A 24,461-nucleotide genomic window follows, 5' to 3' on the forward strand; every position below is an offset into this window, starting at 1 on the left:
CACAAGCCAATTGTTAGATATCCGTTACTAAAAATTAGATTGCATGAATTTAAAATTAAATGAATTGTATTAAAAATGAAGGCAATAGCCACTCATAACTCATCATTTCCATGATTATGTAGGCTTTCAGGATATTTGATATTTATGCCTACTGTGTCTGTTTTGTGAACACTGCAATGGTGGTCTATTGCCATTTCTGCCCAAGTTGGCATTCAAAGACTTCACATTGACAGCCTGAAATTAGCCACCAGAAGATTTTACAACATGGAACTTAATGAATGTCAGAGCCAGCCTTTCTGGTCTTACCCAACTGCAGGGCCTTTGTTAATTTTATTAGCACACCATTGAAAAGAGGTACCTGAAAAATGCCTCCAGAAGCACAGATATTGGGCAAAGTGGCTTTGAAAGGAAAGAGCATAACTTGAGCAAATCAGAAAATAAAGGCTGCTTACTGGGGAAGGGCAAGCATTCCTGTCTGGGGATAGAAACGGTATTTGGTGGCCATGAAAACAGAAGTTGACCCACTGCTGTGGAGGGGGCAGCATGTCAAAGGAAAGGGCAGGTATTTACTTTACTGTGGGTACCAGGAGCCAGACTGTAATGTGTTGCAGTTATCTGATGAGGCTGCACTTACAGGCAACCAGATCCTAAGAAGTGTTTAGGACATCTGCTGGGATGTTCATGAAGCCTCTGTGCACATTTCCAGCTACCACTAAGTGTAACAGCATGTCAGTTCCCAGACCCACACAACTTGTTGAACACAGCTGGGATGGAAGAACAGTTTGATGATGGAGACAGCAGCATAACCACAGGCTCTTTCCTGAGCAGGGCCCCAAATCCATCGATCTAAGAGAAGCATCATCTCTTAAGAGTTCCAGTTTCAGTGGATATATTTGTGTCATTGTGAAAACACATTGCTATCCCCAAATGGTCACAAAAATGGGAAAGATGTGGAATAAACAAGTTCTTATGTAAATTACCCATGAGGAAAAGCCAGCTGACCTACTACTGGCTAGCATGAAATACTAACCAGAACCCTATGCTCTCAGTTTCGTTTCACACGTAACAGCCAAGTTTACTTTGTTCTCTACAAAAGCCAAATGAATTTAGCAGAATTAGCACAGTCAAAAGAACTGGAAAAATTAGACCCATCCAGACTCAGATCTGTGTAATCAGGGCCTAGAAGACCTCACAGCTTACCTGGAATTGGGAGACTCTATGCCAAGCAGCTGCTCAGACTTAAATCTGGGGGCTCATCGCTTGCCCAGCAAGTTGTGTGTTCCCTGGTGTTCAACAGCTACAGAAAGGAAGGGCTGTAGGAAATAATAAATGCTAACAACTTCAAGCACAATGTGTTGATGGTCTTTGTTTTTCTTTTTCAAACTGAAGGTTTCCAAATAAAATGGAGACCCCAAAGGACATCTCTGTCCAACTGCCATCTCAGTTGATGCCAAAGTAATGAGGCAGAGGCCCAGGGAGTTGCTTGAGGGAAACTCTCAACTCATAAAGTGAGTGTGAAATTAATCCCAAATACTTCCAGCTGCCAAGATAGGCTCTAAAATTGGTTACAGGAAAGCAGCAGCAACACAAGTAGACATGAATCATTCTATGTGAGCACGGACATGTCCAAATTCTCCACCTAAATGTACCAGTGGCCTCCAATCCAATGGGTGGCAACCAGAAACCCATTATACTGCTGGTCAGGCGCCGTTTACCGAGAGCTGAGCTCAAGCCAGGCACTGTACTCAAGGCCTTTCTGCAGATTATCATTCTCTCCTCTTGACAGCCCTCCAAACAGGAACTGTAGACTCCCTCCAGCCCCTCCTCCTACTGAGGAAACCCAACTGTAGACCATTCTGCATACTGGCTGTAGACATGCAGAAGGATGGAGAGATGCCAGGGATCAGTCTTGTCTTCTGATCTCCTACCAACTGCACTTCCTTCTTTACAGACACAATGTGCCCAATGCACTCAGGTAGCCTCATAAAATCATTTATTGGATTTTTACCTTGATGATCACAAGTTTTCCCAGGACTTTTAACATGAGACCACAATTATGGCTGGCTGGGTTCTGCCCAAATTTAGCTTGCATAACCCCAACTCACAGTAGACAGGAAACTGGCTACGTTGAAGGATGGGAAGGTAAGATACTAAACGTTTTTCTCTCAACAAAGGGAATTTCATTATGTTCAACAAAGCTCAAAAATAGGCACACTAGATTTATTTTCTGCCCCCTAATGAGGCTACTTAGAGAAAAAAAAGAGGAGGATGATTCATTTGTTTTTCTATACATCTCACATTGCAATGTTTTCAATGATCTGAGCAAACTGATGTTCCATAATAACCATCAATATTTATTGAGGGATTTTTAAGAAGCAGACACTGTGCTAAACTATTTTGCAGGGATAAATCCATTTAATTTTCAAAACAATCCTAAGAGGCAGATCTTATTATTCCCCATATTAAAAATAAGGAAAGAGAATCTTGGAAAGGGTCAAACAGAGGGCAGTGATAGAACCAGAACTCGTTCTCAAGCAGTGTGACCCCAAGAACATCACTGTGAGCACAACCCTACACATCAGCTTCATCCTTGTCTTGGGCAATACATGGAACAAATTTTATTTGCTCCACAGTAAGAGGTCAGCTTGCTGACCTTCCAATACCTCATATGAATCTGGATGGGCTTATTTTAATAAAGGGCGAGATCCTATGATATGGATGATTTATGTGTCCCCTTGAGAAGAAACAATAAACTCACTGGAGCAGGCGGTGACCTGGGAGCCAAGGAGACAGAGCTTCCCATCCTGGCTTTGCTACTGAGCAACTTTATGTCCATGCTCATTTTCCTTTCCTTTCTGGCCCTGGTTACATCATCTTAATGTGAAAAACATGGTCACAAGCATCCAACAACTTTAAATATCGGATTCAAACCATTTTAAGTTAATTTTGGACAATCTGTTGTTTTGACTATTTATACTACTACTCTGTGAACACACATATTAGGCTTCTTGCTTAATGTTTCTTGACTTGCAGTTTTGAGTCTATGAAAGAACAGTAAGAACATTTTTCTTTGGATAATTCATAGGATTATGAGAATTCAATGAGGGTTAAAAATAGACAATAACAAGTGTTGGCAACGATGTGGAGAAATTACTAGAAGGAATGTATAGTCACCATGTGAGACAGACTGGCAGTTCCTCAAAACATTAAATTCAGTTCTATACAATCCAGCAATTCTATTTCTAGGTCAATGCCAAGAAGAAATGAAAATATATGCCCACTCAAAATCCTGATCTAGAGCTGTGTTAGCTTCCTGTTAGTATAACAATAAGATGAGATAATCAGTTTATAAAGAGAAAAGGTTTACTTGGGCTCACAGTTTTGGAAGTTTAAGTCCATGAACTATTGGCCCCATTGCTTTGAGCTTGTGGCACATTTCCTTTTCTTTTCTTTTTCTTAAACAAATTTCTTTATTTGAAGGAATAGTGCAAATTAAAAGAACTTAGGATGGTCTGGTACAACTTATAGAAAAGGTAATGGTAATCCCAACATGCACTGCCTTGGTGACCAGAAGTCACTGTGGCTTTGGGAGATCAGCCAAAGGCTTAGCTCTCATCACTGTCTCCCAGATTTTCTTTTTCTTTTTTTCTTTTTTCATTTTTCTGGGTCATAGGGCTTGAACTCTGGCCTGAGCATTTTCCCTGATCTCTTCAGCTTAAGGCTACCACCTTACCCTTGAGCCAAGCCCCACTTCCCATTTTCTAGAGGTTAATTGGAGATAAGAGTCTTAGGTCCTTTTGTGCTGGGGCTGGCTTTGAACCTTGATCCTCAGATCTCAGCCGCCTGAGTAGCTAGGATTATAAGCATGAGCCATCGTGCCTGGCTACATTTCTTGATATTGCAAAAACATTTACCTCATCACCATGAATCCAGAAGGAGGAGGAAAGACATGCCTCTTCAGTGACCTGAAGACCTCCCAGCAGGCCCTGCTTCCTAAGTTCCCACCAGCTCCCCAAAGCACCAAGTCAGGGCTCAAGCCTCTAATACCTGGGCCTTTCAGGAACTCTCCAGACTCAAGCTCTAACACAAATGTTTATATAAGCCTTATTTATAATGGCCCAAAGTGAAAATGACTTAAATGTCTACCAACTGATGAGTAAATAAACAGAATGTAGCTCATCTACATATAGAAGTGTTTAGTGCTCATACATGCTAGACATGGAAGGATCTTAAAACACCATGTAGAGTGAAAGCAGCTAATCACATAGGGGCAACAGGCTGTATGATCCCAGTAGTGTAAAATCCCAGAACAGGCAAGTCTGTAATCACAGGAAGTAGATCACTAGCTGTTTTGTGTAGGGCTGGGATTGGGTAGTGGGCAGGAGGAAATGGGAAGTGACAGCTAATGACCGTGAGGTATTTAGGGAAGATGAAATGTTATAAAATTAACTGTGGTAATGGCACAACCTTGTCAATATAACAAAAATTAATGAATTATATATATTCAATGCATGAATTGGTAAGTTGTTTTGAAATAAAGCTATTAAGAGACACTAAAAAGTACTTTGAAAGTGTAATTCATAGAATATAAATAAATGAACAAATATAGCACTTTCATCTAGGGAACAACTTTAATATGTTAATAGCTATCCCATAATGTACCCAGGACTTGATGATGGTATAGTCAGACCGACTGTATGAACACAACAATGCTTCGTATGGTTTTCTAGCTTCTGGCTAGTTGTTCTACCTCTGTTAACTTAGTTTCCTCACTTACATAGTAATACTCTATAAAGCTAGCCAACATTTTTCCTAGTCATTTCTAATTCATTGGGTTCTTGCTTTCTACTTTTAATACTTCTCATATAGTTTAGACTCATCTCAAATTAGTTACAATAGATGAATTCTGCTTTTTACTAAACTAATAATGCCATTCACAAAGGAGGATCCCTTTTTTGATCTTGAGGTATGTTATCAACTACCAAAACGAGGCTGATTGTCACTCTCCTTTCCATACCCTTCCTTCTGTGGTCACTCAAGTGCAACATGCTTGTAGCTAAGTTTTGCCAAGTTTTAGAGTATCAAACAGATGACCATGTAACTTATACAAATAGGCCTCCATTAAAACCTCTATTGAAGTACACACACCGACACACAGGCTTCCCTGGCATGACTTTTCTCTAGGAATCCACCGAGGCATCTTATTCATGGAGCTCTTTATCTATTATTCAAAATGCTGAAAAACTGGGTGATATGACTGTTTCTAAAAGGAAGAAGGAAACTTATACTCATGCTCAAAAAGCCCAGCTATCAGACTAAAAAAAAAGCACTTGATATGCCCCAACATACACACAATGTCCAGTGCCCACATACATAACAGATGTCTCATAAATGCTGGATGAACTGATGAACCCCAAAGTCAGTCACATACCAAATTGCCTCTGAAATCCTAGACACACTGAATCATGCCCTGTCAAGTTTCCAATTTGAGTATAACCCAAATGATGTCACATCTACCTCCATACATCTGCAATTTCCTTAGACCCAACTGCTCCAGTTAAGCTTCAGCCAGCGCTCTCTAACTGCAAACACTAGTGACTACTAAAAAGAATGTCTCCTTCTCATGGCAGACCCTGCTTACACAGATCCACTTGCAGTCTAGGAGAGGTGTGGGAGCTGGCAGGAAACCGGGCATGCTTCCCTCTCAGTGGCACTATTTATGATGACATTTACTTCTGACTCCAACATGGCAATATGGAAAAAGAAAAAGGTTACCCAGGCTAAACTTTTACTTTGGCTGGAAAGATCTAATATGTACCCAAAAGAATCATCATTTTCCAATAAGAAGAGTGAAAGGAGGTTCACAGGGGAGAGAAAAAGGGCATGCAGTGGTTTAAATGCCAGACTACAAATCAGAGGCGATTGGGTAGCAAGCGTACAGCTATTTACTACTTATGTGCATTCATTACCTACGTCCTGAGAAAAAGAGAAGCCTAGGTTTTTCTTTTGAAGATGTTACAACAATCTAATTCTTAGCATTTTGGATAGGAGCCGAATATCATTCTACTGTACCTACAACAGAAAGTGTGCCTGACATTTCCCTTCAACATGCATTTGGCTTAAATTTTTCACATGGCACTGGTTGGCAGCTAGTAGGATAACAGACAAATGTGCACTCAATACAAAGCTTTCGTTACACAACTTGCATCTTCACAGGTAAACTGTCTGAGGGCTGCCATGACCAAGAATGACTACATGACTTTTCTAAGTCCCTCATGGAGGGTTTTCTGGCCTGAGATTAGAATTTCCCCTCACACCAATGTATACTTGCCAAATGCCTTGAGAATTCACATAAAACTTGTTTTAGAAAAACAAATTACTCCTGAGAAATTTCTTTATATTATACTATAGCACCCACTTTTTTTCCTTTTTAAATGATCTGTCAGAAGAATATAAAAAGGTAGGCAGTATAGGGGTATAGATTTTGGCTGGGACTTTAAAAACATATACCACAGATACATAAAAATGTTAAATGAGAGAGACAATAAATCATTTACAAGTGACACTGAGACAAATCTTGCTATTTCTGCAAAGTTTATTCACCAAATAGACATGTAACTTAATCATCTGAAAGGAAACTAACTCAAGGTTTGGCTACTATGAAGCTAAAAATACAACTGATCTCAAGCCTGATTAGCTTTTTACCTCCCTCCATCTCTGGCTGACCAAATTTTTACCTCTTTCCATAAAACTATCTACCTATAGCCAAGTGAAACCCAAATTTTAAAATAATAATAATAATTAATGAAGTCAAGTTGTAAAAGAAGAATAGAAGTTCTCCGGCCCTGTTACTCACTGAATAGACTGTTGTTAAGTTGGAATCCATGGTGGGCAATGCCAGAACTTGCTTTATAAGCCCCAGAGACTGCCATAGCTATCACTCTCCAGAAACAACATCAACAGGCACACTTGTGACTGCAGAACCACCCATGGAGTCTTCAGTGCCATCTCCAATGATAGCAAACACAGACAATAGAATAGTTGGCTGGTGTCCTTAGCACCTTCCTTTACCTAAGGCAATCTGCTAGGACATGTCATTACATGTGATCAATTATAGCAAGCTGATGACCCACAAAACAGCAAAAAAGCTGCATGAACCCCTAGCTGTGCTGGAACCCCAGCTATGCTGATGCATTATTGATTATGTTCTTGGCTCCAGAGTTTCAGCCCTAAAAATACATTTGCACAATAAAGTGGAACTATAATTTTGTTTTTCCTGTGTACCTCTTCTATAGCTTCTATTCATTTACAGGGTCTATTTCTCTTGAATACTTGTAGCCTCTATGCTTTGGGTTTTTTGTTGTTGTTGTTTTTTGTTTTAGATAAAGGACACAATGATATTGCTGCCATTTGGTGGGACATGTATGTCCTCCATAGATAGACCACAGGGACATAGCATCAGTCAGTTTGAGTTAATATGTGACAAAAGGTAAATGAATACTCTCCACCAATAGACTTCCTTCAAACATTTTTTTGTCGTCCTTGGGCTTGGACTCAGGGCCCGAGTGCTGACTTTGGGCTTTCTCAAGGCTAAAGCTCTACCACTTGAGCCATAGCACCACTTCTCGCTTTCTGTGTATGTGGCAACAAGGAATCAAATGTACCTTATTATCTTCCTGTATGCATAAGGTTTTCTTTAAGGGAAAAGTAAGAGTGAATTACATTTTTAACTAAGTAAAATTGTTCTATAAGTCAGGGTCAAGCATGAATGTAGTAGGCTCATGGGAAGTGAGGGGGAGCATGATGTGATCTTTATGAAAATAGGATAGCCAGCCTCACAGGGCAGCCAAGGGAATGAAGAACTGAAATTAGGTAGTATAGCTAGTTTTGGGTGGGTTTTTTTTGTTGTAGGTGGTGGTTAAAAAAATGTTTGAAGAAGGGCCAGGAGTTTGGCCTAGTGATGGAGTGCTTGCCTAGCATGTAATTTTACTTATTTATAAATTATCCTGAACTTTAAAACTTGCAAAAAGAGCGGAGAGGTACATAAACTTCTAATACAGAATAGAATTAAATATTTTTAAAAAGGGACCCAAGATAGTTTGGACTCTGGAACCTACATTCTAACTTATGGTCTTGCTGTTAAAATGTACAGATTGAAAAACAAATCTGGCAGAAAAACATAAAGGAACAACAACAACAAAAAGAATAAAATCTTGTGCCTCAGTAAGGAAAAAAACTATAAACACAGCAAGTAAATATATAAAAGTGAGATCTTTTCTGGCAATGTCTGAACCTGGATTCAACTGGATGAGAGATTCTGGTAACCCTGATTTTTCTGCAGTTGAAGTAGGATCCATGAGGGTGGGGTCATTTAATGAGATGTGTAAGCTGTGAGTTTAAAAAAAGCTCACTTTTTACCTACCTAAACCAATCACATGTCAGCTCCATTGAAATCATGTAATGCAGTCCATTTTCTAGATGTCTGGACCCAAATTCATAAAACAACAACAAAAAAGATTATCAATAGTAACTATTATCAGTAACTTATTCACACATGTTATTATTTGAATTGTTGATATTAACATCCCAAACTGGGAAAAAGACCTGAGTTGGATAAAAGAACAGGTGGCACAGAAACATGCCAAGAAGTTTTAACTCTGGAGACAATGTCACCTTGCTTCTTTAGGCATCCATTCATGTCTAGGGGGAGATTTCAGTTTTGTGAGCCCTCAGCACACACTCCCTCAGTTCAGCTATCTTGAGTTTTTATCCTGTAGCTATCATTTTAATTCCACTAAGAACACCTCAGCAATCTTCAGAAAGAGCAATACTGTAAAAGATTACACAGGTCACTGGGGATTGCTCTCCATGAGACTTCCAGGATGTCTGAAATCCATTCTGGCATGAATTTGAGAATTATAAGTTGAGCAGTCACAATCTAGTTTACAGATGTTCAGGATATTTAGATTATTTCTCTGGTTTTCTAACTGTCATTGCCTGAAGAGAGAGTAGGAAGGTCTTGATCACCAACACAACTTTGGTAACTTATTAAATATTCACCCTCCATTTTCTGGAGAAAACTCAGAGCCAGTGTCGGCAACAAACAGGTAACATTAGCTTCACTTAAAACAAAAAAAAGCCAATCTCTAAACCAGGCTTCTACTAGTTTACTTCTCTCAATTAAATTTAATTTCTTTCCAGAAGAAAACTCTTATTAAGAAGATCCACCAACAAAGTTTTCCATAAAATTTTAGATCCAGGGTTGTTGAAAAGCTGCCACTATAGAAATTCCAAGTGGTTATTTTGATTTTAAGACATTTAGCCTGAGGTTACAGACACATATCTGTTACCAATCACTACTGAGGTTCCACTACAGACCAAGTAAGCTTCATTTCCTACTATGAAAACTACTTTTCTAACAATCTGGTAATTTCTTTTCCTCTAGAGAAAAATAAAATGTAAAATTAATGAGTTTGGAAGGAGATGAGTTTGGCAATCAAAATTAGGGCTACATCATAAGACAAATGTCTTTACTCTCTAGGGTCTTTGAGAAAGACAATGTCCTTCTTTGTAGAACATATACTAGAGATATTCAATACAGTTACCTGGCTTCAACTGGTTGCATTTGAAAAGATATTCAACGTCTAAGCCAAGTTCTTTATTTTTTAATGCAAACAATAAAATTAACTCTCTACAATCTAGACAGATTTGATGACTTGCCTAAAATCACACATAGGTTAGTACTATACTCAAGGTTACCCTTCCATATGCAAATCTTTAAGGATCCTCCTATACTGTCTCATTAAGTATTTACAATCTTATGAGTATGTAGAAAGAACACCTAAAGCTATGGACAGGTCAGAAAGGGTAGAGAATCCAAAGCCTCAGGCCTTAGCCTCTGTTCCAGTGACCCATGGCCCTCCCTCCCTATAAGGCAGAAGTATGCAGGGAGGCGCTGGGCACAGAAGATGCAGAATAAGAAGGCACTGGCAGGAGGAGCAGAGAGAGAACTGGTGGCTGGGAGCAGTTATCTCTCCACAAAACAGAACCAATGGATGGCTCTGTTTGGAATTTCTGTGTGTCTGAAGCTTCACTGGGAACATTTTATAGTTGGCAAAGCTGATTTGTGTATAGCACAGAGAAGTTCATTACGGCCTCACACTCTTGATGGTTTGCCTTGGCAACATTAGGAAGTGAAGTGGGAATATTAGTGTGATACATTATCTTTCATTAAAGAGATGGGAATGGGCCAGATGCTGATAGCTCAAATCTATAATCCTAGTTACTCAGAAGGCTGAGATCTGAGGATCGAGGTTTGAAGCCAGTTGGGCAGGAAAGTCCATGAGACTCATATCTCTAATTAACCAGAAAAAGCAAGTAAGTAGAACTGTGCTTCAAGGGATAGAGTACATAGAGTACTAACCTTGAGCACAAAAGCTCAGAGACAGCACCCAGGCCTCAAGACTCGCAAAATAAAAACTTTCTATTGAGAGAGAGAGAGAGAGAGAGAGAGAAAGAGAGAGAGAGAGAGAGGGGGGGGGAGGGAGAGGGAGAGGGAGAGAGAGAGAGAGGTGGAGAGGGAGAAGGAGGAGGTGAAGCTGGCACTGGTAGTTCATGCCTGTAATTCTAGCTACTAAGGAGGCTGAGATCTGAGAATCAAGATTCAAAACATCTCAGGTAGGAAAGTCAGTAAGAACCTTATCTCCAATTAAGCACCAAAAAAAGCAGGAAGGGGTGCTATGGCTCAAGTAGTACAGCACTAGCCTTGAGCAAAAAAGCTCAAGGACAACACCCACACCCTGAATTCAAACTCCATGGCTAACAAAAAGAGAGATAAGGGGAGAGGTGGGGGGGGGGGGCCAGAAGAGAGTTCCTGATTGTTCAGATTCCCACATAGGTCAGGGCATTCTCATCAGTTTTTGTGAGGAAAGGCCCAACATGTGGGGATGGTGTGAAAAGGGAAAGAAGTGACCCCAATCTTGCCTCCTACAGCAAAAACCCAACTGTGAGTTGTGAGTTGCCTGTTGCAAGTACAAAGAGCATAGGCCTGGGTCTCAACGTCTGAGTTTCTAAGCTCCGGTGTTTCACCTCAGGCAATTAATTGTGCTTTCCCAGACAATTTTTTCTTTTTTTCTAATATTAAAAAAGTAACAAAGTATCACTAACTTGCCTCCAAGAGTGATTGTGAGAGCCAATTAAAATCTATTTAAATTCTAGTGAAGTATGAGACACACTATAAATGGCAGAATTCTACTAGAGAACAAGGAATTTAACATCTCCAAGTACTTTTCATTAATATTCTCCAAATTGAGGCCTACTGTTCAACTAATTTACAAAGAAAATGTCTGGAATCAGTAGCTTATCTGAAAAAAATAGCATCTGGAACAAATTATAGTTTAAGAAATGGGGAAGCCAATGCCTGTGACTCTAATGAAATCTTGGTGTATGTCTTTAAACCAACCATACTACTTCAGAGTGCCTGCTTGTTAGAAAACTGGGATACAGGGGACACTCAACAGCCATGAGGCGAGCATCAAAGGACTTTCACTATCTCAGAACTTTATAGAAAGAACCCTGCTCTCTGTAACACTGGCACTGAATTTCAATTTGTAAAATAAAACATTGTCACTGGCTCAGTACATGCACACTGTACAGAAAGAGGCTAAGAAACTATGTAACAAATCTTTTCCCCATGTGTGCTGATTTGAAGATATTGGTAAAGACAATGAAGCATGTTTTCTTTGCAGGAGAGAGCTGTAGGAATTAAGGGAAGGATTCCTCCTAAAAACTTCCTTTTTCTACCTGAATGGCTGGCAGGGCTAGTCTTTCTGGCAACAGGCATGTTGCTCAAAGATGCGGGAAATAGTGCAGTGGCTCAAGTGGCAGAGCACTAGCCTTGAGCAAAAAGTATCTAAGGACAGTGTCCAGGCTCTGAGTTTAAGCCCCAGGACTGGCAAAAAAAGAAGAAGAAAGAAAGAAAGAAAGAAAGAAAGAAAGAAAGAAAGAAAGAAAGAAAGAAAGAAAGAAAGAAAGAAAGAAAGAAAGAAAGAAAGAAAGAAAGAAAGAAAGAAAGAAAGAAGAAAAAAAAGAATCTTCACAGGACTCCTACATGTAGGTGTTTTATAATGCTCTCGGTATAAACAAAGCTCATTCCTCAGTGGTTCTTACTCTGCAGCACAACTGCAATGCAGCCCATGGGAGATGCTCTGACTTCCATGTCCTCACCAGCAAACTCTCCACCAGAGGCCTTCTGTGAGCAACTCCCAGCCCTCACCCCCAGAAGGAAGCCTGTTGTAGCCACTTGAATACTATAGATTTGAAGAACTGTGACAGTATCTTTATTCCAAGACAGTAAGCTGAAAAACAAACTTAGTTTACATAGTTTCAACTGAAGGCAAAACTGATTTAGACTCTACTTTGGCAGGGAATTTTACACAATGAAGTAAATTGTACCCTTGAGTTTTGGGGAGAAGACAGAGGCTTCTTTGGTTGCCCTTTCCTGCCCCACTCCCCCAAAGAACATTAAAAAAAAGATTAATTTCTAAAGTTAGGAAATTGGGCATCAACCATTGTGTGGTCATAAGAATTACACCCAACTACCCATGAGTCACCAGGCACTGGATTCAGTCAGTAAGTGAATTCATCTTTTTTCCTCTTTGACGAAGGTACCTGGCTAATCTACACTGCAGGAAAGGACTGGCAAAAAGAAATGGACAGTTTGGGTAAAGTGAGCCATTGGCCTTCTCAAGGTTCACACCTAATCAACAATTTAGTTCACTGGAATGTATCAATGACTCTGACCATATCTTCAACTTCCCATACGCTGTTGTTCACCACATCACACAAGGTCTAGTTTATAAAGACCCAGAGGAAAAATCCTTTTAGTCTTCAGTGTCAGGCAACGTCAATCCACTCATGAAAAACCAAATAACACAAACATAAAAGCAAACACACAGCAGAAACAAACTACAAAATAAAAATAAAATTCATATACCCAAGGTTTCTTAAACGTATACAGAATCTTTTAAATGGCAATGATTTTATTAACTACAAAGAAGTCTAATCTATGACCATTAGCCAGCTATGTCAAAATATTACTAATTTTCTTTTACCTAAATTTTTTGAGGTTTGTTGAGAAATTATTTATTTAGCTTCTCCTAAAGCTTGAATGCAGGGTCTGGGCACTGTCCTTGAGCCTGTTTGAACCACTTGAGTCACAGCACTACTTCTTGATTTTTTGAGTAATGTACTGGAAGATAAGAGTCTCATGGACTTTTCTCTGGGCTGGCTTTAAACCTGATCCTCAAATCTCAGCCTCTTGAATACCAGCACCCAGCTGAAATTTAACTTTTTGGAATAATATTGGCGTTCTCTACTTATTAGCAAACAGAACTACTTGCTGAATGTAATTGGCTCATGCCACGCTGGCTATAACAAAAATGATCTCAATTTAGCTAAATTAATATTTTAAAGTATTTTGATCTCGAATTTGCATGTCATCCTTGCGCAGGGGCCATGCTAATCTTCTCTGTATTGTTCCAATTTTAGTATATGTGCTGCCGAAGCGAGCACTAAAGTATTTTGATCTCAACAAGTCACGTTGCAGAACTTTTTGTTCACATGATCTTCATACTAATGACAAGTACTCCTGATACTGTTTCTCAAAAAAGAAGATTCTTTTCTTTGAAACTTTAAAGATAATACTCAGTAAAAGTGTTAAAGTTAGACTAGCAGCCAAATGTGGTGATTCATTACCTATAATCCCAGCTATGAAACAGGTTGTAGGTAGAAGAATTGTAGTCTGAGGGCAACCCTGGGCAAAAACACAATTTCTCTTTGCAGAGTGTATTAATAAAATTAATTAAAGCCAAAAAAGGATGAGAAATGTAGCTCAAATGCTAGAGTATCTGCGCAATACATATGAGGCCCTGCATTCCAAGAAGAATGCCTCCACTTTTCACCTTGGGCCAGGTCCTTCATGGTTAACTACTTATTTTCATAGAGCAGATTAGTTAAATTTATCATGGCTCTGACAGAATGAATGCAAAGAAATTAAAAGGAAAGATTTGATTTGGCTCATAGTTTCAGAGGATTCTGCCCATGAGACTGTCAGAGCACCATGGGGGTGGCAGTGTATAGAAGAGCTCCTTTCCCTCATCATGGACAGGAGGAAGAGTGGGGGGAAGAGACCCAGGAGCAGGTATAATCATCAAGGGAACACTCTCAAATAGCCTACCAGCTGCAGGCCAGGCTTCAACATGGGTGCCTGTAGCAGTACTTCATATTTAAACTGTAATATGAGTCTAGGAATGTTCTGATCTGATCAAGAACCTATTATCAAATATGTCAGTCAGTTTTAAAGCTTTTCCCAGGAAAAATAAATAAATAAATGTGCATAGAATTGATGGGCTCTTCAGTCTATGAAATTAAATACGTAAAATTGGTCTCCTTTTTATTCCCATCCACAATCCAGTTTACTAATGTATTCTTAAAGTAGGGATAAATAACATTCTCTTATTCAAAGGAATTAAGTAGCATTTCCATTGTATAACAGTTGACCTGACCCTCTGTGAAAACCATGAGAGCTGCATAGCTTCACATCAATGTCTGCCACAGTCTATAGTCCCTGGAAAGAAATAGGTCTCACATCATGTAATTTCAGTTGAGCTGGAAGTATGTGGTTACTAGCATAGTTTCAGCATACAAATTTAAGGTTAACTTTTAAATGGAAAGAAATGTTGTCTAAAATTAGTGATTAGAGGAAGGAAAAGACCAGCATAATTAGAAGTTCTAAAAATTTCTACTAAACATAATGTTATTTTCAGGATGTCCCTTTTTGTCTCAATTACACGACTGCATTTCCTATTTTGAGCCATCCTTCATGATCTCTCACCTAGGTTATTAGTCACACCTACAAATCAGGCCACCACAGCTTTACGAAACAGAGTTCTTTTTCCTTTGGATTTTAAAAAAAAGAGTTATTGGGTATGCTTTCCTTCTGAAATCCAAGAAGTCTGACCAACAAAGTGCCAAAAGACCGCTCTCCTTTTAGGGAGACCAGCAGCCTGGGTCTTACTGCAGGGGGATTTGATGGATGTAAAGGAAAACCCCTACTGCTCAGATACTGACAAGCAAAAATACAAGTAGAGTAGACCCTTCATGATGGCAACTGCCATAATATCTGAATAGATCATCATGCTCTATGGTTTTTCAATAAACACTTTATGGTTGACCTCAAAAAAAAGAAGAGTTATAACCAAAAAACAAGTCACAATGGGTACACAAGCAACTGTGAGGGCCATTTTCTCTGTTTAAGCAGCAGAGTTGTCAACCAACAGGAAAATCTTCCCTCTGCCATTAACAAGCACCTGAACACCATTGCCTCTACTTTCAGAGTTCTTTAAAACAAATCATATTTTTCAGTTCCCTTAAGAGTATGTGAGATTAGAGCAGACGTTTCATTTTAACAAATGTTGAATCTTCTAACAGAAAAATCACAATTCCATGCCAGCCTCTGCTTCTCCCAATCGTTGCTTGACCTGAGTAGCTTACCATCAGTGGCAACTTGAGCTGCTGTTTATACATTTATAGAACAGTTGAAGAGGTTGCAATCAAAAAACCAATTTTCCCATGAAAAATTTCTTAAGTTATAGGACATACTTTCTCCTAGCTTTGTTATTAAGAGCTGGATCCACTGAACAGCACAAGAGCAATGACTCAATATTTGGGCACCCAAGGTTATTGACATGTCCTTGGAAATATAAAGATAACTACATAGACATAAAAATCTATGATGGGATATATACACCCTATATACACAATGTTATATTATATAGATTGATATGTATTTATGACATATAAACTCTCAGCTTAATTGAAATAATTTTCTAAAATTTATGTGCCAGTGATTGCATATACAGATTCCCTTCTTGGATATTTGTTTGTTAAACATGACATATAAAATATGATGTAAAAGTCAGTGTTAATAAAATCTTTAAAAAAAAAAGAGCTGGATCCAAACCCTGACTTCTGTTCAACTCACAGTTCCATTCAATAAGAACCCAATTCCTTTTGATACTGCCTTTAATATATCTCTTCATGCTTACTTTTCCCTCTCTGTCCAATCAATGGTGTCTAAGTTACTAAAGTGGACTTGGTTTTGATGCTTTTATACTTACTTATATCAGTTATGGAGGGATATTAATTTTAAAAGAAGAGAAAACAATCAGATTATACGCCATTCCCAGAAAGCCAGGCACTAGCATTTTGGGAAACATCTTTTCAGATAATTTTCTCTGAGACTAGCTATATACACATGTATGGGTAATATAGATAGAGACAGGTACAGATATATCAACTTATATGAAGGTAATAGATTTTAGATGTTTGAAAGACTGATCTTCTCATATAACATTATTTAATAAATGGCTAAGAGTTTGGCCTAGTGGTAGAGTGCTTGCTTAGCATGCATGAAGACCTGAGTTTGCTTCCTCGGTACCACATACATAGAAAAAAGCCAGAGGTGGTGCTGAGGCTCAGGTGGTAGAGCTCTAGCCTTGAGAAAGCCTAAGAACAGTTCTCAGATCCTGAGCTCAAGCCCAGGACTGGCAAATAAATAAATAAATAAATAACCACATGTCTTAATTCTACAATGTGTACTTGTGTTTCGTTTCCCAACCTGCTCCTATCCTGGCTTTATAGAAAAATACATGTTGAAATTCTATGTATCATCTATGCTATAGAATGATTTAATAACATTTAAGTAAGAACTGAGAATATGGCTATGATGAGTAATACTTGCTTTGAATAAGCATTTAGAAATATCTTTAAAACAATCGTCTTCAGCTATCCTTCATATGAAGCCTTTTCTGCTGAGATTTCTCTACATGAGAACTCACTGTGATTTCTATTGCTGAGTTAGCTATGTGTAGGAAAAACTCAACCAACCTGATACTCAATGATCTGAAGTCCCTCAAAAAGGACACCACTATCTGCTGTCTTCCTGAGCATAACTGGTTTGGTTCATTGCTAATCTGAGTTCCAGAATGTTAGTTACCAATAAAAGTATGAAAGAGCATCATCATAAGTCATATATAAATTATATCTGAGGAAAAGAGGAACACCTTATTTCAATATTTCAAAATATTTATGTTATTTTTCTTCTCTTGCCTATTTGGAAGAATTGACATCATATTAACTGTTTTGACAACAAAGGAAAATGTGTAAATAAAAGTTCACAAATAGAGATCGGCAGAAGAAGGCAGCGGTTCAGTGTGAGTCGTTCTGAGCTCCCACCAAAATACAAGTTTTGGCAGCACAGGAGACAGTTCTTACCAAAAATTGATCCTTAGTAAGCTTTAGCACCACAGATATCTCAGTCAGAGAGGAAAAAGGCAGAATACCATCGCAAGAAGACAGCGTGGAGCCCTGCCAGCCATGGAGCAGACAGCTCTGCAAACCCGCCGGCTGCAGACAGAGCCACACAGAGCCTGCGCAAGCACAGAGCCGACACCCGGCCATGCACAGACCTGCCCGCTTCACAGAACCAGAGAATCCAGCAATTTGTGAGTACCTCCAAGGAGAAGTTTCCACTTCTGCTTGAGGAACGGCATTGGGAAGGAACCCCCCCATACACAAGCTGAGAGTAGCGCCATCATGACTGCTGGCAAAGACCCGGCCAAAGCAATTGGAGCCTGAGAGGTGGTGCTGACAGCGCCATCATTCTAATGGGCAAAGGATTTCCTAGATATACCTTAGCCAAAAATCCGACCCCAGCTCTGCTGAAGTCCGTCCCCTGAGCTGGCCACAGACCTGATAAACAAATCCGCCTGAGGATTTTTCAGCTTTGTTTTACCAATCAAGCAATCTGATCCGAAAAACTGCAAAGCCAAATCACAAGAGAAAAAGACTTTGTGAAGTGTTTGGATCCCGAATTTAGTGCAGACTCAAGTTTCCTATCCTGCCCGCCCCCCCCCCACAAAAAACCTGAATAATACCCCTTTTTGTTGTTTTTCTACCCCTTTTCATTTGCATTTTTAGGTGTTCTTATTTTCTCTTTGCCTACACCTTTTTTTCTAATGTTATGATTCATTACTTTTTTTTCTCTTTTTATTTCTCCTCTCTTTTCCCGCATTCCTTCTGTCACTGTGATCATTTCTAAAAACACAGTGACAGCTCTGGGTACAGAGTGAATAAAAATGATACATATATTGATACAGTCACCTGCTTTTTAATCTCCTGGTTCTCAACTCTAGTATCTCTTGGGTAAGAACTCACAATAGTGAGGAATCTCCCCCCACCTGTGTGTGTGTGTATGTGTGTGTTTTGTTTTATTTTGTTTCTTTTTAAAATTTGTATCATTAAAATCTCCTATATCTACCTCCCTCTTTCTCTATTCTTCTTATTACTCTTCTTATTTTCATAAGTTTTATCTAAGTTCTTCTTAGGTCAGTTATCCTTACACTATACCTGTTCTTCATTACTATAATAATCTTACACTCCTGCATTATTCTTTTCATACCTCCCTTGTCTTTCATATTATATCTTTATCTCTGGCCCTCTGTTCATCCTTCAACTCTTATAATGCATGGATCTACATTTGATGGTTGGTAAGCAATGCTGTATATCTAAGTGTTCAATTATGCTCTAGGTTCAGAGGGCCTTAAATAAAATAGAGATTAGATTGAAGCGCTTATTGTTTTGGTCATAAATCGGTAATCTGTGGTTGTATTAGATTTGTATGTAAGTGCACAAAAAGAAAGAGAGAGTGATATTACCAATCTAAAAGTGTGAACATCTATTGTCAGCCAACTAAAAAGGTCTAAGTTAGTTATATCCGAAAAAATATAATCTTGTTTAGTATTAACCTTGCTCCCATTTTCAAATGGGCAGAACAAGAAACTCAAGAAAAATGTCAAATCAAGGAATAGCATCTCCCACCCAATATAAACAGGCAATGGAGCAGTTCAATGGCAAATCTAGAGGAGAGTCTTCTAAGTGCTATACAAATGCAATTGATAAACATCATTAATGAAAATTGTGGAAACATAAAGGAAGAGATAAGGGAGGAAGCCATAGCTAAACAAGAGGAAACCATAAACAAGGTGATATGTGAAAAAGGGGGAGCCATAAAGGAGGCCATAATAAAGGTTTTTCAAAGAAAAAGGTGACAGAACTCCAACAAATGTCCAAAGAGAATAAAGCTGCTGAGCTAATCACTCAACTGGAAATCAAGGAGTTAAAGAAATCCATACACAATCTAAAACAAGAGATGCAAGGCACCAAAAATGAGTAATTAGAAGCAAGGGGGTTGAAGAATAAAGTAGAAAGCTTTGATAGCAGGTTAGACAATGCAGAAGAGAGAATTTCCGGGTTGAAGATAATTTAGTTGTTATAAAGAAAGAACAGAAAATGAGTCAATCCAAAGCTAGGAAATATGAGAAAATGCTTCAGGAGGTCCAAGATACAATTAGGAAGCCTAATTTAAGGCTAATTGGTACTGAGGAGGGTCTGGAGAAAGAGGTCAATGATATTGGAAATATACTTCAGGGAATCATCTCAGAGAACTTCCCAAATATCCAGAAGGGCAGGCCCATCCAGATACAAGAAGCTTTTAGAATCCCAAACAGACTTGACCAGAAAAGGACATCCCACCGCCACATTATAATCTGAACTAGATCAATAGAGACCAAAGAAAGGATCCTAAAAGCAGCCAGGGAGAAGAGAAAAATCATCTACAAAGGCAAACCAATCAGAATAACCCCAGATTTTTCAGCAGAAACCATGCAAGCAAGAAGAGATTGGAAGGACATACGTCATGCCCTGAAGACAAATAACTACCAACCAAGAATACTGTACCCAGCTAAGTTCTCATTCATAACTGAGGGAACAATAAAAACATTCCATTCCAGGGAAAAGTTTCAACATTATGTAGCAACCAAACCAACATTACAGAAAATTCTCAAAGATGTCCTACACATAGAAAACCAACACAAATGTAATACAGAGAAAGAAATGGCACCTAAAAGTCATACCATCTAAGTACCACAAGAACTGTCAAGACACAGGCCCTAATGAAAGCTTTTAAAAATGGCAGGAACTAATAAGTATTTCTCAATCCTGACTCTCAATATCAATGGACTTAACTCTCCAATTAAACGACATAGACTATCTAGTTGGAACAAAAAGCAAGATCCATCGTTCTGCTGTCTTCAAGAGACACATCTTACCCAAAAAAATATTTTTTGAAAGTGAGAGGTTGGAAGAAAGTTTATCAAGCTAACGGCCCCATTAATAGGCTGGAGTTGCCATCCTCATATCAGATAAAATAGACTTCAAACTAAAAGTAGTAAGAAAAGACAAAGAAGGTTATTACATACTACTAAATGGATCTGTCCTCCAGGAGGACATAACCATCCTAAATATCTACACACCTAATCCCGGAGCTCTGAACTTCATCAAGCAAATTTTACTTTCACTGAAACCATACATAGATTGAAACACACTGATCGTTGGGGACTTAAACACACCACTCTCACCTATGGACAGATCAACCAGGCAAAAACTCAACAGAGAAACCTTAGATTTGAACAACTGTATAGACCAACTAGATCTAACAGACATCTGCAGATTATTCCACCCAGCAACAACACAATATACATTTTTTTCAGTAGCAAATGGAACATTTTCCAAAATAGACCACATTTTAGGGCATAGAACAGTGTTCAGAAACACTGAAATTATTCCCTGCACTCTCTCATACTACAAGGGCATCAAATTAGAACCGAACACCCATCTCCACCAACGAAAACCCTGTAACTCAGGGAGATTGAACAACACATTGTTGAATCACCAATGGGTCATTGAAGAGATCAGAACAGAAATAAAACAGTTTATGAAATTTAACAAAAAGGAGCACACAAAATACCAGCTCCTTTGGGACACAGCAAAGGCAGTACTCAGAGGAAAATTTATAGCTCTGAGTGCCTACAATAACAAATTGGAAAAATCGCAAACCAACAATTTAATGTGTCACCTTAAGCTCCTGGAAAAAGAGCAACAAACCAACCCTAATCCCAGTAGAAGGAAGCAAATTATTAAAATCAAAGCAGAATTAAATGAATTGGAGTCCAAAAAAATTATAGAAAGAATCAACAGAACAAGGAGTTGGTTCTTTGAAAAAAATTAACAAAATTGACAGACCCTCAGCAAATCTTACCAAAAAAAGAAGGGAGCATACTGAAATAAACAAAATCACAGATGGAAATGGTAAAATCACGACAGAAATTACCAATATCCAGAGCATCACAAGGGAATACTTCTCAAACTTCACACCAACAAATTTGAGAATCTAGAAGAAATGGATGAATTTCTAGCCAATATTAACATACCCATACTGAACCAAGAAGAAGTAACCCAACTAAACAGGCCTATTTCAAGCACTGAAATAGAAATGGCAATAAGAGATCTTTCACCTAAGAAAAGCCCAGGCCCAGATGGATTCACAGCTGAATTCTATAAGGTCTTCAAAGCAGAGCTCACACCAATACTCCTCAAGCTCTTCAACGAAATTGAAAATGAAGGCTCTTTACCAAACTCATTCTATGAAGCCAGTATAACCCTCATCCCCAAACCAGACAGAGATTCATCAAGGAAAGAGAACTATAGACCCAAAACTTCTCAACAAAATACTGGCCAACTGTCTACAACTCATCAAAAAAATTATACACTATGATCAAACAGGATTCATCACAGGGAGGCAAAGGTGGTTCAACATACGCAATCAATTAATATAATTCAACACATCAACATGAACAAGGACAAAAATCACATGATTGTCTCAATAGATACAGAAAAGACATTTGACAAGATCCAACACCCCTTTATGTTAAAAGTTCTGGAGAGGGGGAGGGAAATGGGTACCAAGACATGTGAAAGGGTATCAATGTATGTGAATTAATGCACCTTCTATCTGGCAAATATCATGTAACCCTTTTACTAATTACAATAAAAAAAATTTTAAAAAAAGTTCTGGAGAAACTAGGAATCCATGGAACATTCCTCAATATAATAAAGGCTCAGTATAATAAACCCACAGCTAGTATTATGCTTAATGGCGAAAAGCTAAAGCCATTCCCTCTAAAATCAGGAACGAGACAAGGATGCCCACTCTTTCCACTCATCTTTAACATAGTATTAGAATTCCTAGCAATAAGGCAAGAAGCAAGCATAAAGGGGATCCAAATAGGGAAAGAGGAAGTGAAACTTTCGCTCTTTGCAGATGACATGATTCTGTATTTAAAGAACCCTATAGACTCCACTCCCAAGCTCCTTAAGCTGATTCAAAACTTTGGAAGGGTAGCAGGGTATAAAATTAACCCTTAAAAATCAACTGCCTTTCTCTATGCCAACAGTGAGAGGAACGAGGCAACAATCAGGAAAGCAACTCCTTTTGCAATAGCCTCAAAGAAAATAAAGTACCTAGGAATTATCTTAACTAAGAATGTAAAGGACCATTTTGATGAAAACTTTAAAACCTTGAAAAAGGAAATTAAAGCCGAACTGAGGAAATGGAAAAACCTCCCATGCTCCTGGATTGGAAGAATCAACATTGTGAAAATGACAATCTTGCCAACGGCTACCAACAAATTCAAAACAATACCCATCAATATCCCAATGTCATTCTTTAAAGAAATAGAAAAGGCAATCCAAAATTTCATATGGAATAATAAAAGACCCTGTATAGCAAAAACACTTCTTAGCAGAAAGAACAGCGCAGGAGGAATTTCAATACCAAATTTTAGACTCTATTACAGAGCTATAATTATCAAAACAGTTTGGTACTGGAACAAGAACAGGCCTGAAGACCAATGGAATAGAACTGAGGACCCAGATATTAAACCACAGACCTATGGCCACCTAATCTTTGACAAGGGAGCCAAAAAAATAGAATGGAAGAAAGACAGCCTCTTCAACAAGTGGTGCCGTCAGAACTTAAGCATCTGCAGAGAACTAAAGTTGGATCCTTCTTTGTCACCCTGCAGTAGAATTAACTCCAAATGGATCAAAGACCTGGAGGTTGGGGCCGGGAGTTTGGCCTAGTGGTTAAAGTGCTTGCCTAGCATGCATGAAGACCCGGGTTCGATTCCTCGGTACCACATACATAGAAAAAAGCCGGAAGTGGTGCTGAGGCTCAAGTGGTAGAGCTCTAGCCTTGAGAAAGTCCAAGGACAGTGCTCAGGCCCTGTGCTCAAGCCCAGGACTGGCAAAAAAAAAAAAAAAAAAAAACAAAAAAAACAACAACAACAAAAAAAAAAAAACAAAGACCTGGAGGTAAAAGCTGACACACTGAAAACTTTACAAGAAGGAATAGGAGATACACTAGGCCTCCTTGGCACAGGTTGAAACTTTCTTAATAAGGACCAAGAATCACAACAAACAGAGAAAGGCTGGTAAGTGGGACTGCATTGAACTGCGGAACTTTTGTATGGCAAAGGACATAGCTAGTAAATCAATTAGGAAGCCTACAGAATGGGAGAAGGTCTTCACTAACCATACAACAGACAAAGGCCTCATATCTAAAATATATCAACAGCTCAAAAAACTGAATCACTCTAAAACTAATCTCCAAAGAAACAACCATCCCATTAAAAGATGGGCCAAAGACTTAAAGAGAGTCTTTTCTGCAGAAGAAGAAATAAGAATAGCCTACAGACACATGAAGAAATGCTCAACATCTCTGGTCATAAAAGAAATGCAAATCAAAACAACTCTAAGATTCCACCTCACTCCAGTTAGAATTGCCAGGATCAAGAAAACTAATAACAACAGATGCTGGAGGGGATGTGGCCAGGAGGGATCACTACTGCACTGTTGGTGGGAGTGCAAACTCGTTCAACCACTATGGAAAGCAGTGTGGCAGGGCCTCAAAAGACTAAACATTGAGCTCCCCTATAACCCAGCAATTCCACTACTTGGCATTTACCCAATTGTCCACAAACAAGGACATACTAAATCCACTAGCACAACGCTGTTCACTGCAACACTACTTACCACAGCGAAGATATGGAACCAACCCAGATGTCTCTCAGTTGATGAGTGGATCAACAAGATATGGTATTTGTACACAATGGAATTCTATGCTGCTGTCAGAAAGAATGACATCACCCCATTTGTTAGGAAATGGAAAGACTTAGAAAAAAATCATATTAAGTGAAGTAAGCCAGACTCAAAGAAATATAGGCTCAATGGTTTCCTTCATTTGTCATAATCAGTAGAATCCTTGGGCTCTCATAAGCAAAGATTTGCAATAGAGCAAAACCTAGATACATAAGGCCATATAGTATGATGCTAAATGAAAGGACCTCTAGGATATAGAAACAAAAGCCATATAATGAGTGATTATTGTCCTTAATGTACTATGTTATCTCTCATCTCTTTTGCTGTTCCTGGGTTATCTCATA

The 24,461-nt window shown here is 38.8% G+C and overlaps 1 protein-coding gene and 1 non-coding gene across 15 annotated transcripts in view; both read right to left on the bottom strand.

Moving 5' to 3' along the window:
• The window catches only part of Bbs9 (Bardet-Biedl syndrome 9), a 304,919-nt gene that overhangs the window by 68,304 nt on the left and 212,154 nt on the right, over positions 1-24,461 (bottom strand). The window lies entirely within an intron of this gene.
• Positions 13,469-13,572, bottom strand: LOC150062820 (U6 spliceosomal RNA). The gene has a single exon (XR_016535621.1). It is a non-coding gene; the product is annotated as a U6 spliceosomal RNA (small nuclear RNA).

This window comes from Megascapheus bottae, chromosome 5, assembly GCF_031878675.1.
Source record: "Megascapheus bottae isolate mThoBot1 chromosome 5, mThoBot2.hap1, whole genome shotgun sequence".
Classification (NCBI taxonomy): domain Eukaryota; kingdom Metazoa; phylum Chordata; class Mammalia; order Rodentia; family Geomyidae; genus Megascapheus; species Megascapheus bottae.